The sequence below is a fragment of the Vicugna pacos genome, chromosome 13, assembly GCF_048564905.1.
Source record: "Vicugna pacos chromosome 13, VicPac4, whole genome shotgun sequence".
In the NCBI taxonomy this organism is placed as follows: Eukaryota; Metazoa; Chordata; class Mammalia; order Artiodactyla; family Camelidae; genus Vicugna; species Vicugna pacos.
The window spans coordinates 27,944,397-27,958,846 of record NC_132999.1 but is presented as its reverse complement, the minus strand read 5'-3'; the positions used below and the strand labels follow the sequence as shown (position 1 = coordinate 27,958,846).

General features: G+C 53.6%; 2 long non-coding RNA genes across 3 annotated transcripts; one reads left to right on the top strand and one right to left on the bottom strand.

Annotated features, from left to right (window-relative positions):
* Positions 1–6,080: 6,080 nt before the first annotated feature.
* LOC140700912 (uncharacterized) lies at positions 6,081–10,861 on the bottom strand. 2 transcript variants are annotated; one of them, XR_012079669.1, is made up of 3 exons: positions 10,541–10,861; positions 9,880–10,062; positions 6,081–6,342 (listed from the first exon to the last, which is right to left on the bottom strand). It is a non-coding gene; the product is annotated as an uncharacterized lncRNA (long non-coding RNA). The 2 variants fall into 2 exon arrangements; XR_012079668.1 differs by having other exon boundaries at positions 10,544–10,861.
* Positions 10,862–11,071: 210 nt separating this feature from the next.
* LOC140700911 (uncharacterized) lies at positions 11,072–13,969 on the top strand. The gene is made up of 3 exons (XR_012079667.1): positions 11,072–11,134; positions 11,642–11,812; positions 13,445–13,969. It is a non-coding gene; the product is annotated as an uncharacterized lncRNA (long non-coding RNA).
* The last annotated feature ends 481 nt before the right edge of the window (positions 13,970–14,450 follow it).

The following is a 14,450-nucleotide window of genomic DNA, read 5'->3' as shown; positions in this document are numbered from 1 at the left end:
GCCCAAAGTCTTGCCGCTTCCTGGGGACAGCTACCCAATGGCTGGTCAGCATGGATAGCTGTGCACAAAGGCCCTGCCCGGCTGCCTGGAGCTGGGACAACTCAGAAGGGCTATCCTCCCTCCCTGCTCTGTGGGGTCAGCTGAGGCCTTCGCTGTGATTGCGGCATAGCCCAACTTCTCCCTTTACTCTGCTCTGCCTCCCTCCCTCTTCCACAGGTGTCCAAACCATGAGCAAACCAACAAACTGCCTGCAGGCAAATCTCCACCTCAGCATTTGCTTCCAGGAGTCTGATCTGAGCCACCTGGTGGGCATCTTGTCATCATTCCAGTCTCAGCTCGAGCATCCTCCCTGGCCACCATGGGGAATGTTTCCCCATCTCTCTGTCACCCTACTCTATTTTATTTTTATCACCTTTTGAAACTACCTCTTATTTTTGTTTGTTCATTCATCTGTTGTCTCTTTTTCTCATGAGAACATTCATTTCCACAAAAGCTACTGTCTTGTCCTCACAGTGTCCCCAGAGCTGATGACAGTGCCTGGTGCATAGTTGATGCTCACTAAATATTTGTGGGCTGAACACGTGGCTGGAGGAGTGAGGGGATGAAGGAATGAATAACTCCGTGAGCGATGCCTGCCTTTCCTGCTCTCCCCAGCCCCGCCCCCCAGAGTCCCTGAGCCAGGCTGCAGCCCCCTCCCCCATGTGACCCCGGCTGAGCTGGGGCCTCCTGGGAGTATGGAGCCTGCAGCCGCCTTGGCTGTGTGCCCTGTATTGATCAAAGCTGGGAGGCCTGCTGGCTGAGGTCTGTCCCAGCCCGTGGGGGCAGGGGAGTGGGAGGGGGATTGTGGCTGAGATTGGAGCAGAGCTTGCCTGGGGCAGAGCAGTGCTGACTAAAGATCCATCTGCTGACAGCACCCCTTCCCCACACCTCTCAGGGGAGGCCAGACTAGCCCCTGGAGGATGGCTGGACAGGAAGGTGGGCGGACAGAGGCAGGGCTTGGGCAGTGAATGCTCCTGGCCTCTTTCAAAGGCACACATTTGATCTCACATCACTATTTATGGACAGCCTACAATGTGCCCTCTCATGGGACCTAGGAATGGACTAGTGCCTCTTTACATAGGCCTCTCGAGCATCCCCTGAGCAGAGGCACTGTGCAGGACCCAGGGGTGAGGTTCCCGGTGAGCTCAGGTTCTGGTGGGATCATACTTAGAACAGCTCATGTGATCCAGGGCACAGGAAAGGAAATGCTGAGTGAGGGGAGGTGCCGGGGAAGAAGCCCAAGGGTGGTCCCTCCCTTTAGAGCCCGGATTTGAGAATGAATAACAGAGATAATTCTTATGTGTCCAAAAGGGACCTTTCTCTAAAGAAAAGTGGCTGGCCCATCGTCACATGGCTATTAGTAGTGAAGCTGGGGCTGGAGCCCAGTCTTGTACCCTGTAGGTGGACTCAAGAGATAGGATGCTGGGACATCTGCAGTCCTCTGCATGCACGTGCTGAGCACCTTCTCTGGGCCAGGCCAGATGATGGGTGATGGATGATGGGTCCTGGAAATGACATGGGAAGGGCACCCACCCTGACCTTAGGAGCTCACAACCCAGGAGAGAGCATGCACACATGCTTGTACACACACACACACACACACACACACACACATGTACACACCAGGAATTCAAACTGGTCCCATGATGAAGGTACACAGAGCTGGGAAACCTGGAGGTAGAGGAAGAGTTTATTAACCACATCAGGATAATCTGAGAAGCCCTCATAGACGAGGTGGCCCCTGCACTGTGTCTTAAAGCTGGGTAAGTGTTAAAAAGCAGGTGACACTGGGAAGAGGCAGGCAGCCCAGGTGTGGGGCACAGCATGAGGAAAAACATGGAGGCTGCTATCTTCTGCTGCTGTGGCAAAGTAGCCCCCTTCCAGGTCTCCAGACTCCAGACTCCTCACCCTTCCACCCATTAGCCACACCACTGCCAGAGTGAGTGCTCTGCAATATGAGCCGTACCACCATGCCACGCTCCTGCTCAAAGCCCATCAGTGGTTCCCCACTGCCCTCTGGATAATGCCCTGTCATCATAAAACTTGAATGCTACAGGTCACTTCAGGCATCCTGTGTCCACCCACTCCCATTTTACAGAGAAGAAAACTGAGGCCCAGAGAAGACCAAGTCAGGGGCCAAGCTGGAGCTAAAATAGTGGCCTTGTAAACCCGAGGCAGGGGTTTTTCCCTGACACCACACCCTCTGCCCTCCCTCTACCAGTCAGCTGGTATTTAAGGAGCCTAAGAAAATTTAAGTATCCTCATCACTGGCTGAGGTCTCTCAGAATATCACAGCTAGCAGAGACCCAGCTAGCACTTAACTCAGGCCTTCATTTTACAGATGAGCAAATTGAGGCCAGGAAGACAAGAATTGAATCATTGTGACTCATCAGATTTGCAGTTCATAAAATATTTGCAAAAAGGATTCTTACTTAACTCTCACAATTCTGGAAGGTAGACTGGGTCAAAAAGTTACTGTGCGCACTTGATAGATGAGGAAACTGAGTCCCAAAGAGCAGAGCAATGGCTCAGGGTCACATGGTAGCTTCATCTGTTCATTCTTCGCATATACACTATGTTTTTGATCTGTGGCCGACTCAGTGCCGGGTACAAGCAGGCACAAGACCATTCTGTGCTCTGAGTGCTCACCGTCTACTTGGCAATTCTGACAAGCTGCAGTACCTTGTAGTGACCACCAGCATAGCAAGCCTAGGGGCTGGGAAGCCTATGGCAAGATTTTGAGGAGGCAGGTGGGAGGTGGCCTTTCAGGGAAATTCAGGGTGGAAGCTGCGGAGAGAAGGGGTTCCAGGCAGGGCCCTGGCCAGCCTCATGCTTCCTGCCTGCCAACCCCAGCTCCTTCCTGGAGGATTTAAGACTGTGTAGAGCAGTTGTTTTAAATTTCCGGGCAGGGGGCTGCAGGGGGGCCAGGGGCTGCAGGCCGTCTGGGGTGTGGGCTGCTATTTACCAGGGCCCTCTGTGGGATGCAGCTCTACAGGCTGGAGGCTCCCACAATTGCTTCCAGCTGGGCTGTCCGCCAGCCTGGAGGAGTTGGGGGTAGGTGACAGGGGTGGGGGCAAGAGAGGAGCACAGGGGCATGAGGGGTCCCTTCCTGCCCAGTGTCCCCTCTGCCTTCCTGGGTGGCTGCTCTTGCTGGGGTATCAGGCCTGACTGGGCATCCTTGACCATAAATGTATCTATAAACCGGGACTCCATCCAGCCTGGACATTTCTGAGCTTTATGGCCTTTATGCACTTAATCTTTCATTTCCTCTCCCCTGCTTCATCTCCCCGCTCACTTCCCCTCTTTCCCGGGTGGAATTGCTCTATTCCCCCTCCCCCATGGCGTGTGGAGGCTCCCTGGCCCCTTTGTCAGAAGGTACCTGTGTGTACAGCTGTCCTATGGTCTCTGTCTGGGCCCCCACCATTCATTCCCTTTACTACAGCAGCAGTGAGCAAACACCACAGGGCATTAAATCTCCACCCCCCTGCCCACCCCGCCCCAGCTTCTTAGCACCCAGAGAGCCAAGACCCTCAGCCTCCTCTCTCTGCTCCCCGCAAGCGCACCCCGAGCGCCAGCTAGCACGTTGTGTCAGTGCCCTCTCCCTTGCTCATTGGGTCCCTCGACCTGAATATCCATCGCCCATCTTTCCCCATTAGGCTCAGGACTTAGGTGTCACTTTCCAGACACTGGCACCCAGGGCGGGTCGGGGCCTGTCCTCTGTGTGCCTGTAGCCTTGTTTTCTGTCAAAGGAGAACACCATACGGTCTCATTTGTCTCACAAGCCTATAGATAGGTGAAGGAGGGGAAAAGCTTTGGAGGTTGTACAGGACTGTGTCAGTTTGAGGGAAGGGAGGCTAATTCTCCTCCACTATTTGGGGGAGGAGGACCTACTTTTATGGAAACATATTTCTTTTACCTTCAGTATCATTTTGTGCTCTTTCCAAATGGAACCCTAGAAGACATTCTGGGAGCATGACTTGTCTCTGGTATCCTAGCACCAGACCAGGGTCTGGCTCAGAAAATCTCTCATGTGAGAGATCCTCCAGTTCATTCTCTTCTTTTAAGAAAGGAAGTCCAAGGCCCAGAGAGGGAAAGGAACTCGCCCAAGGTTACACAGCAAATCAAGGCAGGGTTGGGACCAGTTCCTTTAAAAGATACTTTAAAAAATAGTTAATGAAAAGAGCCCTTGGCTGGGAGCCAGAAGAGTAGGTTTTAGCCCCAATTTACCCCCACTCCAATCTCAAACAAGTCATATGACTGTAATCTCCTTGGACAGCTCTCCTGCCTGCCTCCCCCACCTGGTTTCCTTCCTGCCAGTTTTGATGGTGGGGGTGGGGAATACTTTCTGAGAGAAGACTGCTCCTTTAAGGCTCCTCCCTCCCTCCCTTTCCTCCAGACTGTCTGGAGAGCTGGGCCAGGACTTGGGGGTGGGAGAGTGGAGGGAGCAGAGGCTGCAGGTCCCAGCTGCAAGGCCTGGTGGGTCCCTCACTCGGAGAATGAGTCTGCACAGGACAAAGAATGTCAAATGTCCCTTTTGTTCTGGGGGTGGGGTGGGGATGGAGCCTGGGCAGCATGGGGAAGGACACAGCAGGGTGGATGTGCCCTGGCCGGGACTGAGATAGGGCGGGGTGAGGGTCCACTGTCTGAGAGCTGAGAGGGTGAAAGGTCAGACATATGTCTCTAGTCTCTAGTCAGCCCTCCCAGGCCCAAGAGTGCTTTGGACTCGGGGCGGGGGGGGGGGGGGGAAGCCACTTGCCTGGTTCCCCAGCAAGGTGGTGGGAACCTGCCACGCCTGGTCCTACAGATCATAGTCACTAAGCTTTCTCAGTGGGTTTCTCTCCGCCCCTCACCCACCAGCTGTGGAGCCCTCAAAGGTGCCAAGCAGTGTGCTCTCCCAATCTTCTGAAAACACCATGTGGATGGCAGTGTGCTCTCCCAATCTTCTGAAAACACCATGTGGATGGCCTAGTCACCCCCATCTCACAGGGGTTGGACGTGACAGTCAGAGAAGGCATTACTTGTCTCCAAGCAGTCAACTTGGGAAGAGCAGAACCAGGACTTGAAATCAAGTCTAGTTCCAAAGCCCAGGAACTTAGCCCCTTTCCCTTGAGGGCAAAGGTTACTCCAGGACAAATTTTAACTGGACTCAGGGATCCTCAGAAAGATGAAGTGATTTGCCTCAGGTCACCGAGCCTGTTTGAGACAGGGACTGGCCAGTCCAGCCCTCCCACCTGCTCAGACTGGCTTCAGACCTGAAAGACCTGAGCCTCGCAGCCTCAGGATACGGGAGACTCCCTTCTTCCTCTGGGTCAGTTTAAGCACTGGGATTTCACCTTGGCGCCCTGGGATGAAAAGGGGAAGCATGAGGACTGGCTCTTTATCAGCTGTGTGTCTGTCACAGTGTCTGCGCTCTTGGAGGCTGAGTTTGTTCCCCAGTAGAATAGGTTTGTGGGGTGGCTGGGACTCTAGGACACGGTGGAAGTAAAGATGAGCCCAGCTGACCAGGTCTCAGTAAAGGCAAATTCCCTCCTTCCCTGTCCTTTCTTCCTCCCTTCCTCCCTTCGTCCCTCCCTCCCTGCCTCTTCTTGCCTCTTGGTCTTGAGATCAGACCAGGCCTGATTGATGGGCCACAGGAAGCTAGTTCAGCAGGGGCTGGGAGAGACAGACAGGGGAGCAGGAAGAGGAAGGAGGCAGAAGAGGGGACAGGGAGGAGCACAAGGAGGAGAAGGAGGTGGCATGAGAGCCTTGCCTTAAGATTCCTGTTCAGAGGCAAGAATTCATTTCCTGGGGACTCATAGCTCTTGAGTTAATCACTGCAGTCTTAGCCCCCAGAACCCCGGACTGTCCTGGAAGGGAGCATCCCCCTCCTTGCCCCAGAATGTCCTTGGGAAGGCCCGTGGCAGCACTGGAAGAGTGGATTCCAGAGTTGGGCCGCCCTGGGGGCCTGCCAGGAATTCCCCACCTCATGGGCCCACCGGTTGAAAGGGGACTGGAATAGGGGTGGGGATGAGTTTGTCCTGACGCCAGTGAGCACCCCGTCCTCACTCAAGCTGCATGTTTATTTGTGGTCTGCGAGTTTGGAGGAGATTATGGGAGCTCTCAGGCTGCACAAAGCCCCCACCTTGATGTCTCCTCGGACCCAGGTCTCCAGAGTCTGTTCCCCCTACAGCCGCATGTTCCCTGCCCTCCACTTAGGCTGGAAAATTGACTCCCAGAAATGAGTAGGAGATAGATTGACTTCCGGTTGTCCCCCTCTGTTGGGCTGGAATGACTCCTGAGTCTCTCAGGGAAGATGCTCAGGCCCTTTAAAAATAAATAAATAAATAAATCGAAGACCAGATTTAAAGTCTTGCCTGAATGCTCCCAGCCCAGCTTCTCTCTCCCTCCCTCCTCCCCCCTGGAGCTCTTGCAGCCCCCACCGCCTGAGTCCCTCCTGGGCATTTAAGCCTTCCAGTTGAATGGGAAGAGCAGGCAGGAATCTACTGTTCTCTGAGGGTCTCTAAAGTGCGGTGCAGGGCTGCAGACCTTACCACTCTGACTTTAACCTCCCAATAACCTTACAGGCAGGCAGCATACCCCACCCCTTGTATAGAGTCTGGCAGAGGAGGAAAGTCAGGCTGAGAGAGGGTGGGGAACTTGCCCAGGGCTGCAAAGAGGCAGAGCTGGGGCTTGTCTTCAGCTCTTCCAAGCTGAGTTCAGAGTTCTCTCCTGTGCCACCCCTGCTCAGGATCTCTGGGATCAAAGCGCAGGGTCAGGCTGAAATGGTCAGAGCTGGAAGGAGCCTCACAGGCCATTTTAAATGACCCTGTCTCATCTGGTTGGGGAGACTGAAGCCTAGAGAAGGCAATGGGTGTAGCCAGGGTTCCAGAGCAATTATTCTAGGCTCCATGCATGATGCCTGGGGCTGAGGAACACAAGGAACAAAAGGATCAGCTGCTGGTCTCATGGACCTCTTGCTGATGGGAGACCAACAGTGCACTTAAGGTTCTGACAAGGGAAGTGTGGTGGCCTCTAATTGCACAGAGCAGCCCTTAACCCAGCCTATGGTTCTTTGGAAGGCTTCCTGGAGGAGGTGATTTCTGAGAAAGGCGGTTATAGGTTGGCAGAGAAGAGCCAGTGGGGGAGTAATGCTTCAAGCATGGCTGTTTTCTCCATTCTCTGGCCCCAGGACACCACTGGAGAGTTTTAAGTGGTGAAATACACACTGGCTTGGGAGTGCCAGGTAAAATACAAGACATCAGGTAAACTTAAATTTCAGATAACAACAAATAATTTGTTTTTACAAAAGTCTCTCCTATGCAGTATTTGGGACATACTTATACTAAAAAAAAATCATTATTTATATGAAATTCAAATTTAACTGAAAGTCCTGTATTTCTATTTGCCCTGGCTGCCGAGGGGAGATGGATTAGAGGGTCTGAGACTGGAGGCCAGAGGCAGCGAGGAGAGGGCAGAGATGTTAGAAGACTGAGTTTGGATGCAGTGAGAGGGAGAAGGAAGAGGTGAAGCTAGCACCCTGACATCTGAGCAATCAAGCTGGGGCACGGAGGTGGCATCCCAGCGAGGGTGGTGGGAAGGAGTCAGGGAGCATGATGAGTTCAGTTATGGACAGTTATGGCTGCGATGCCCCAGGGCCCTCCAAGTAGAAATGCTCAGATGACAGCTGAGGACAGGGATAGAGGCACAGTGGCTGAAGTGTCATTGGCCTGCCAGGGGAAAGGAGATTCCAGTGGAGGGAACAGCAGGGGCAGAGGTGTGGGAGCATCCCCCATCACAGGCCCCAGTTGTAACTATGGCTCAGAGAGGGGACTGGGGGGCTGGTGCCTGGCTGCAGCTGATCCCTGGCAGTATCACTCCAGGTCTACCTCTGCTGGTCTCCTTCTGAGTACTGGAATTTGACTTTATCTCCCCAAAGGTCACCTTGCCCAAGGCTCTGCCCTGGGGGTGGACATTCCTCACATTCCGTGGCCCTCCCAGGAGACGGCAGGCCCAGGTTTCCAATCATACTTAGCTCCTCTTGGCAAGACTTAACTGAAGCTCTACTATGCCTCTCTGGGGTCTGGTCTGGGCTCAGGGGTCTGATCAGTCTGAGTTTGAATTCTGACTCTGCCTCCTACCAACTGGATGATCCTTGTGCCAGTTACCTCTCTTTCCCAAACCACAGTATCCTCACCTGTAAATCAGGGATAATTCTGACAATAGTGTTGTGCAGTCATGTATTTAAAAGCACCTCCCTTACACCTGGCATTCAGCAGGTGCTCTATAATACTAATTCCTCCTTTGCCTTCTCTAAGCCTCTGTTTCCTTATTTTTAAAGGAGAACATTTTATAATCTCCCATGACAAGCCAGGGACTAGTCACATATGGGCTGTGACAGCCCACGAGGGAGCTGTGTCAGAGGCCTCAGAACCCCATCCTTCTCAGGAGCAGCAGAGGCTGGAGGCAAAGTCTGAGGTGACCTCAGCTGGGTAGGGAGCAGGCAGATGGACAAATGGTTCCAGCTTCCACAATATGGCCGCTGGGAACCACTGGACTGACCAGAGGGCCTTGGTGGGAAAGGCTGATAGAAACAGAGGCAGGGGAGCCCATAGACCCGGGCAGCTGGGCCTCCGCTTTGAACTCTATTATATAGAATTCCCCTATGCCTTCCTCCAGCCCCACTCCTCCCTACAAGGTGAGGTGTATATGGGGCGAAGGGACATGACCACCTGGAGTCCAAGCTTGTCATTCTAGATCATACCCCAGGCACTGGGATCTGAAATTCCCCGTCCAAAAGGTCCTGAGCCCACTCCCAGGACCTGGGTCTTTGCTCCCAGTGGACTGTGCTGCAGGTATGTACAACCCTAGGCCTGAGGGGTGGACAAGGAGCTGTTTGGGGAGGTGGAGAGGGAGGTCCTGGGAGCTTGAACTTTGGGCCTTAGTCCACAGGTCTGCACACAAGGACTCTTGCGGTAAGGAGGAAGCAGGTGGGGAGAGAAGGAGGAACCTGGCAGGTGGGCTGCCATTTGAGCTCTTGTCCTAGGCTATAAATGTTAGGGGTGGGCTTCCCCATGGAGGGACCATTGCCAAGGAAATCCCATGGTGGTAGTTAGAAGCTTTGATCCAGTGATGGGCCAGTTTTGCTTGCAGAGTCCCAGACCTACGCATGGGAATTCATATTCCTCGGTCATGGGATGAGCATGTTTAACAAAGACCAGAGGCTGTGCTGGGAGCCAGAACCCTGTTTAATTCTCATGACAATCCTGCCAGGGAAGTAGCTGGGAGGGAACTGAGGCTGGTGAGGAGACTTGCCTATGACCCTACAGCAGCTGTACAACAGAGCTGGGACAGGTCAGCACAACATGCTATCTCCTTGTACTTTTCTGCCCTTCTCACCCCAAATAACCCTCCAAAGCCCCACAACCTTGGAAAGAGATAATAGACACATAGAATTTGGGTTAGAATTTCTAAATTTCTTTTGGACAAACCCTACTTTGCCCCAGGGAAATGAAACATAGAATTCAATCATGAAACAAAAGTTCTCTTCTCTGTGGAAGAGGATGTGACCTGGTGAGGGCCCCTAATCACTGCTGACTCTGGGGCCTCTCTCAGGCCCCCCCGCAGGATTTGTTACCATCCAGGCACTGATGGCTCCCATGCTGGTCTCTCAAGGCCAGGTCTCTTGGCTCCAAAGTCAGTCAAGTGTTCTCAAGCTGGGCAGAACCTCCCTCCTGCCCCCTTGCTCCACACTCACAGCCCATCATCTTCTTCCTCACACCCATACCTGCTGGTCTTTAGGCACTGCCACCGTCCCAGTGCCCAAATCAACCACCTGAGTGGAGTGTCTATGGCCATACTTACCTCTACCTCTCCAGCCACATCCGATCCATCGGCCACCATCCTGCCACGTCTACTTCCTTAATAGCCATGAATCTGTCCCCACCTTCCACTGACCTTGCATCTCCCCTTGTTCAGGCCTCATCATCTCTTAAAAGGACCACTGGCCTCTCCTAGCCAGTGAATGTATGGCCTCTAGAGTTGTGTCTAGGAAGACAAGGGACATGTCATGCCTCTGTTCAGACTCTTTAGTGGCTTCTGTCCCAGTGCCCTTTGACTAAACGCCAAGCTCTTTTATACCCTCCAGCGACACTAAGGGGCTTTGTAAGTCCCCACCCCATCCTTTGCTAGTTTTCACCTCTGTGTCTTTCCTGCTGCTGTTCCTCCTTCCCTTTGGCTTCCTGGCTAACTGCTACTTCTTTAGATTCCAACCAGCATGGCCTCCTCTGGGAAGCAGCCCCTGCTGCCCCCCAGGCTAAGTTAGGCCCCCTAATCTGGGCTCCACGCTCGCTCCTGCTGCACTTGCCACCTGCAGTAATATTAGCTGATAGTTATTGAGTGCTAACTCCATCTATTTTTCCTTCTTGACCCATTTAACCCTCAACACCACCCTATGAGGCAGGTTCTATGATCATCTCCATTTTTCAGATGGGAAACAGGTTAAGTAAATTGCCTGGGGTCACACTACTTGGGGATTTGAGCAGGGTCCAGGGGCGGAGCTGGCTCCAGAAAGCTGGCCTCTAATCCTGAGGTGCTGCCTCCTGCCGCATTGGGTGGACATTCGAGGTGGCGGGGAGTTTCTCTCTAGAATGTGAGATCCTGGAGGGCAGAGTGGCTTCTGACACATCAGGATAAGCCCAGCAGCCAGACGCCGGCAAGGGTAGGTGCCCGACGCCTAGCGCTCCTGCCCTGGTCTCCGGCCCCTGGGGGACTGTGAGGGCCTCCGGCGGCGGGGGTCTGGGGCAGCCCAGCTGGGGCGGGCTTGGGGCCAGATGGGCTGCGTGGCTGCAGGGAGGCCAGGGCGGCCGGTCGGGGCCGCGCGTTGCCATGGGGACGGGGGCGGCGGCCCCGCCCCGGCGGGCGGGGGAGCAGGTGGCGGGACGGTGAACTGGCTGGGGGAGGGGCCGGAAGGGGCCCGCAGAGGCCCGGCCGGCCGGGCGCGCCCCTAGCTGCTCTTTCTCCTCCCGGCCTCCGGGCTTCCGCTGCTCTTTTGGCGATTTGGGCTCTGCCGAGTAGCTGGAGGTCCCCCTTTGACCAGGGGACCAGGGCTCCAGTCCAGGTTTCAGCTCTCAGTCTCTGTGCATCTCGGGCAAATCACTGCTTTCAACATACCCCTCCCAACCTTAGTTTCCTTGCCTGTGAAATGGAGGAGTTGGACCAGATTTTTCATGGACACTTCCGTCCTCACTACTTTTTATGTGGCTCTAGGAAGGGATTGGGACGATTCAGGGCTGGGTAGTTTTCCATCCTTTTCTGCATGTTCGCATCAAATGATGCCCATCATAAGACCCCAAACCAAGGAATATCAGAGCTAGAAGAGTTGGTAGAGTCTCTGAACTCAACGTCTCCATTATACAGAGCAGGCAGCAGCTGCCCAGAGATGGTGGGGGACCTGTCCGGGGTCACACAAGGAGTTGGAAGCCGGGGCAGGATGAGAAACCAGGTCTTAGCCTCCCAGTGCTCCACCCATAACCTCCTGCCCTGGAGCCAAAACTCGGTGTGAGAGTGGGGGGAGGGGCAGGTTGCTGTGGGAAGAAAACAAACACCCCTGCTCTCTGTTCTGCAGGCTCCAGCTGCCAAGATGGCAGGAAGGCTGCCTGAAAGTCCAGACCTGAGGGAGGGGCTTCTTGCCTGCCACAGAGACGGTCGTGGGTGTCCTGCCACCACCCATACCCTCATGGTCTCCATCCAGGACTGCTGCACAGCTCTGTTCCATGTTCCCGCCTCAGAAAAAGAGGTGTGGAGGTTGTGGCCTCCTTCCAGCCACCCCACCCCCAGTAAATGAAAAGCTGGGACCCCCCTACCAGGCAGTCTTGGCCCAGAGCTGGGCCTCCTGCCCTCCCCAGCCCCCAACCCTCTGGGAGGCCCTGCTTCCCTCAGGAAAGAAGAGCCCCTCTCTCCTTCCTCCTGTAGGACCCGTTTCTGAGCTCCCCAAGCTTCAGCCCTGGAGTGGGGCTGTCTGAGAGGGCTGGCTTGCTTCTCTCCCCTCAGGCAGGAGTCACTAGGGACTGGCCGGCTCTGATTCCCAACTAATGGTGGTGGGAGGTGGTTCTGGCTAGGGGTGGAGGTGGAGGGGAGCAGGGCAGAGGCAGGGTCTGCGCCTTTAAGGTACAGCTTGCTGCTGGAGTGCCACACACACACACACACCACAGTCTCTCTTGCACATAGTCACGCAGTCACACAGCCACACACACACTCCCAGGCTCTGTTCTCTCCCTCTTTCCCCCTCTCTCTCCCTCTCTGTCACCCTCTCTCCGCACACACATAACACACACACTCCCAGGCTCTGTTCTCTCTCCCTCCAGCTCCCTTTCTCCGCACAGACATACACACTCAGTCACACACAAAGGCATCCACACTTCCCCCCCTTCCTCTCTCCCCAAGGTCTAGTTTTGAATAACACGGGCTGGGCTCAGGGAGGAAGGGCAAGGGCAAGGAGTCCTGACCTAGAAAATGGGCCCTGCCTCCTCCTGTCCCTCCCTGGCCCAGGAGAGGGGGTTTATTTTCCAATTTGGTATCACTGCCCTGGGTCAAGGCTGTGGGGAGAAATGAAGGAGCCGGGCAGGGTGGGGATCAGGCTCTTGGAGAGGGAGGGAAGGGGGCTGCTTGGCCTGGGGCCCAACCTGTTGGCTATAAACCCAGGAATCAGAGGGGAGCCTCCCCCTTCTTCCCCTCCTCACTCAAGGCGGGACACACTTCTAGCACAAAGGAAGCAGGTTTAGGAACAAAAGTAATTGGGTGGCTTAGCCATAGGTAAATGGACCAGTTGGCCTTTGACTTATGAGGAAGGGGTCCTTGACCCTTGTTGGGTCATTTTACATCTTTAGTCAAATCTAGACTAGAATTGTGCCCAAAGCTCTGGGGTGAGAAGTCCTTTATTCTTCTTAACCAGAATTCCTCTTGCTGTAGTTCCATATAAGCTGAGAGTACTCTCCCTAGGTAACTCTCAGCCTTTTCATCTCAATTTCCTCACTGTTTGTGGGGAACTCCTATTTATCCTTCAAAGCCCAAATCAAAAGTCCCCTCAAGTAGAGAGCTTTTCCCGCTTCAATCCCTTGGGCAGAATGAGTTCCGTTTTCCTCTAGGTATCCAGGCTTTCTGCACTTTCTATAGTTCTAAGACTTCTTATAATTTATATATGTATATTTATAATTTAATAAGCAAGTGTGTACTTGACCTGTGGATGTTGTTCTTCTCACATTAACTCATTTATTCACCATGCCCTGTCTTCCTCTGTGGTGGGGATTAGGGTCCCCCTTTAACAGTACTCTGGCTGAGCTAAATCAGTTGAACAGCTCAACAGGATTTGAACACACAGCTACCTTGTGTTAGACTTGGCCTTTCCCCTGCCTCTCACTATTCTTCACAGGCAGCTTTCCCTTCAGGAGACTCAACAGAGGAACAGGAAGCCCATGAAATGTCTCACAGGGATTGGAACTGATGTCACCACCGTGCATACTAAAATATACCCTCTTTGATTCATCAAAGCTTTATTGAGTATCTGTTTGTACAGACCCTGTGCTGGGTGCTGGGATGTAGAGGCAGCTTAGGCACTGTCTCCTCATCTATGGAGACAGTAGGCACACAAACAGGCAATGATGACCTAGGGTCCCTGGGATGTGAAGGAAACTGGAATCCCACAGGAGGCTCTGGCTTGGATTGGGAGGGACTGGGGAGACAGAGGAAGGGCTCCCCAGAAAGAGAGTAGGAATCAGCCAGGTCAACGTGGCACACAGAAAGTCTGGGGATGACATGGAAGTCTTGAGTGCCACACAAGGGGCTTTGCCTTTATCGGGAAGAAAGGGGTCCTCACAGGTCTTTGACTCCACTGGTCCTACTTGCCAGTCAGCTGCAAGGTCAGACATTCTGCTGAGGGCCCTCCAGACAGCTGCTTTAACTCTGGGGGTGTAAGAGTCCTGGAGTTCCCTCCCTAGAGCACCCCCAGAATCAGGAGAAGGAGGCTGACAATGGCTCAGGATTGGCTACCCCAGCTTGGGGTTCCTTATCCTCACCTTCACGGAGAACATGGCCAGAGTGTTGCAGCTGGCATTGAAGTTTGCTGTGGGAAATTCCTTGGTGACTAGAGTTGATTCCATAGTGAAATTCCCACCTTCTCCCTCTTTTTAAAAAAGATGAAACCCAGCACCAAGACGCTAAGTCAGTTTCCTAGAAAAATGGCTGATGTTAGGACTGAAGAGTCAGAGGTGCACCCTCCCCTCCACGTCTCTAAAGTCCTGTCGTTAGTACAGCCTCCATGATTTTTGCTGTATCTTCTTACTTCATCTGCTTAGTGTTTTTCTTTAAATTAACTCACTTTTACAAAACTTTAACAAAATAAACTGTATTTGTACTCTAAATGTGTTGGCTTTCTGAAA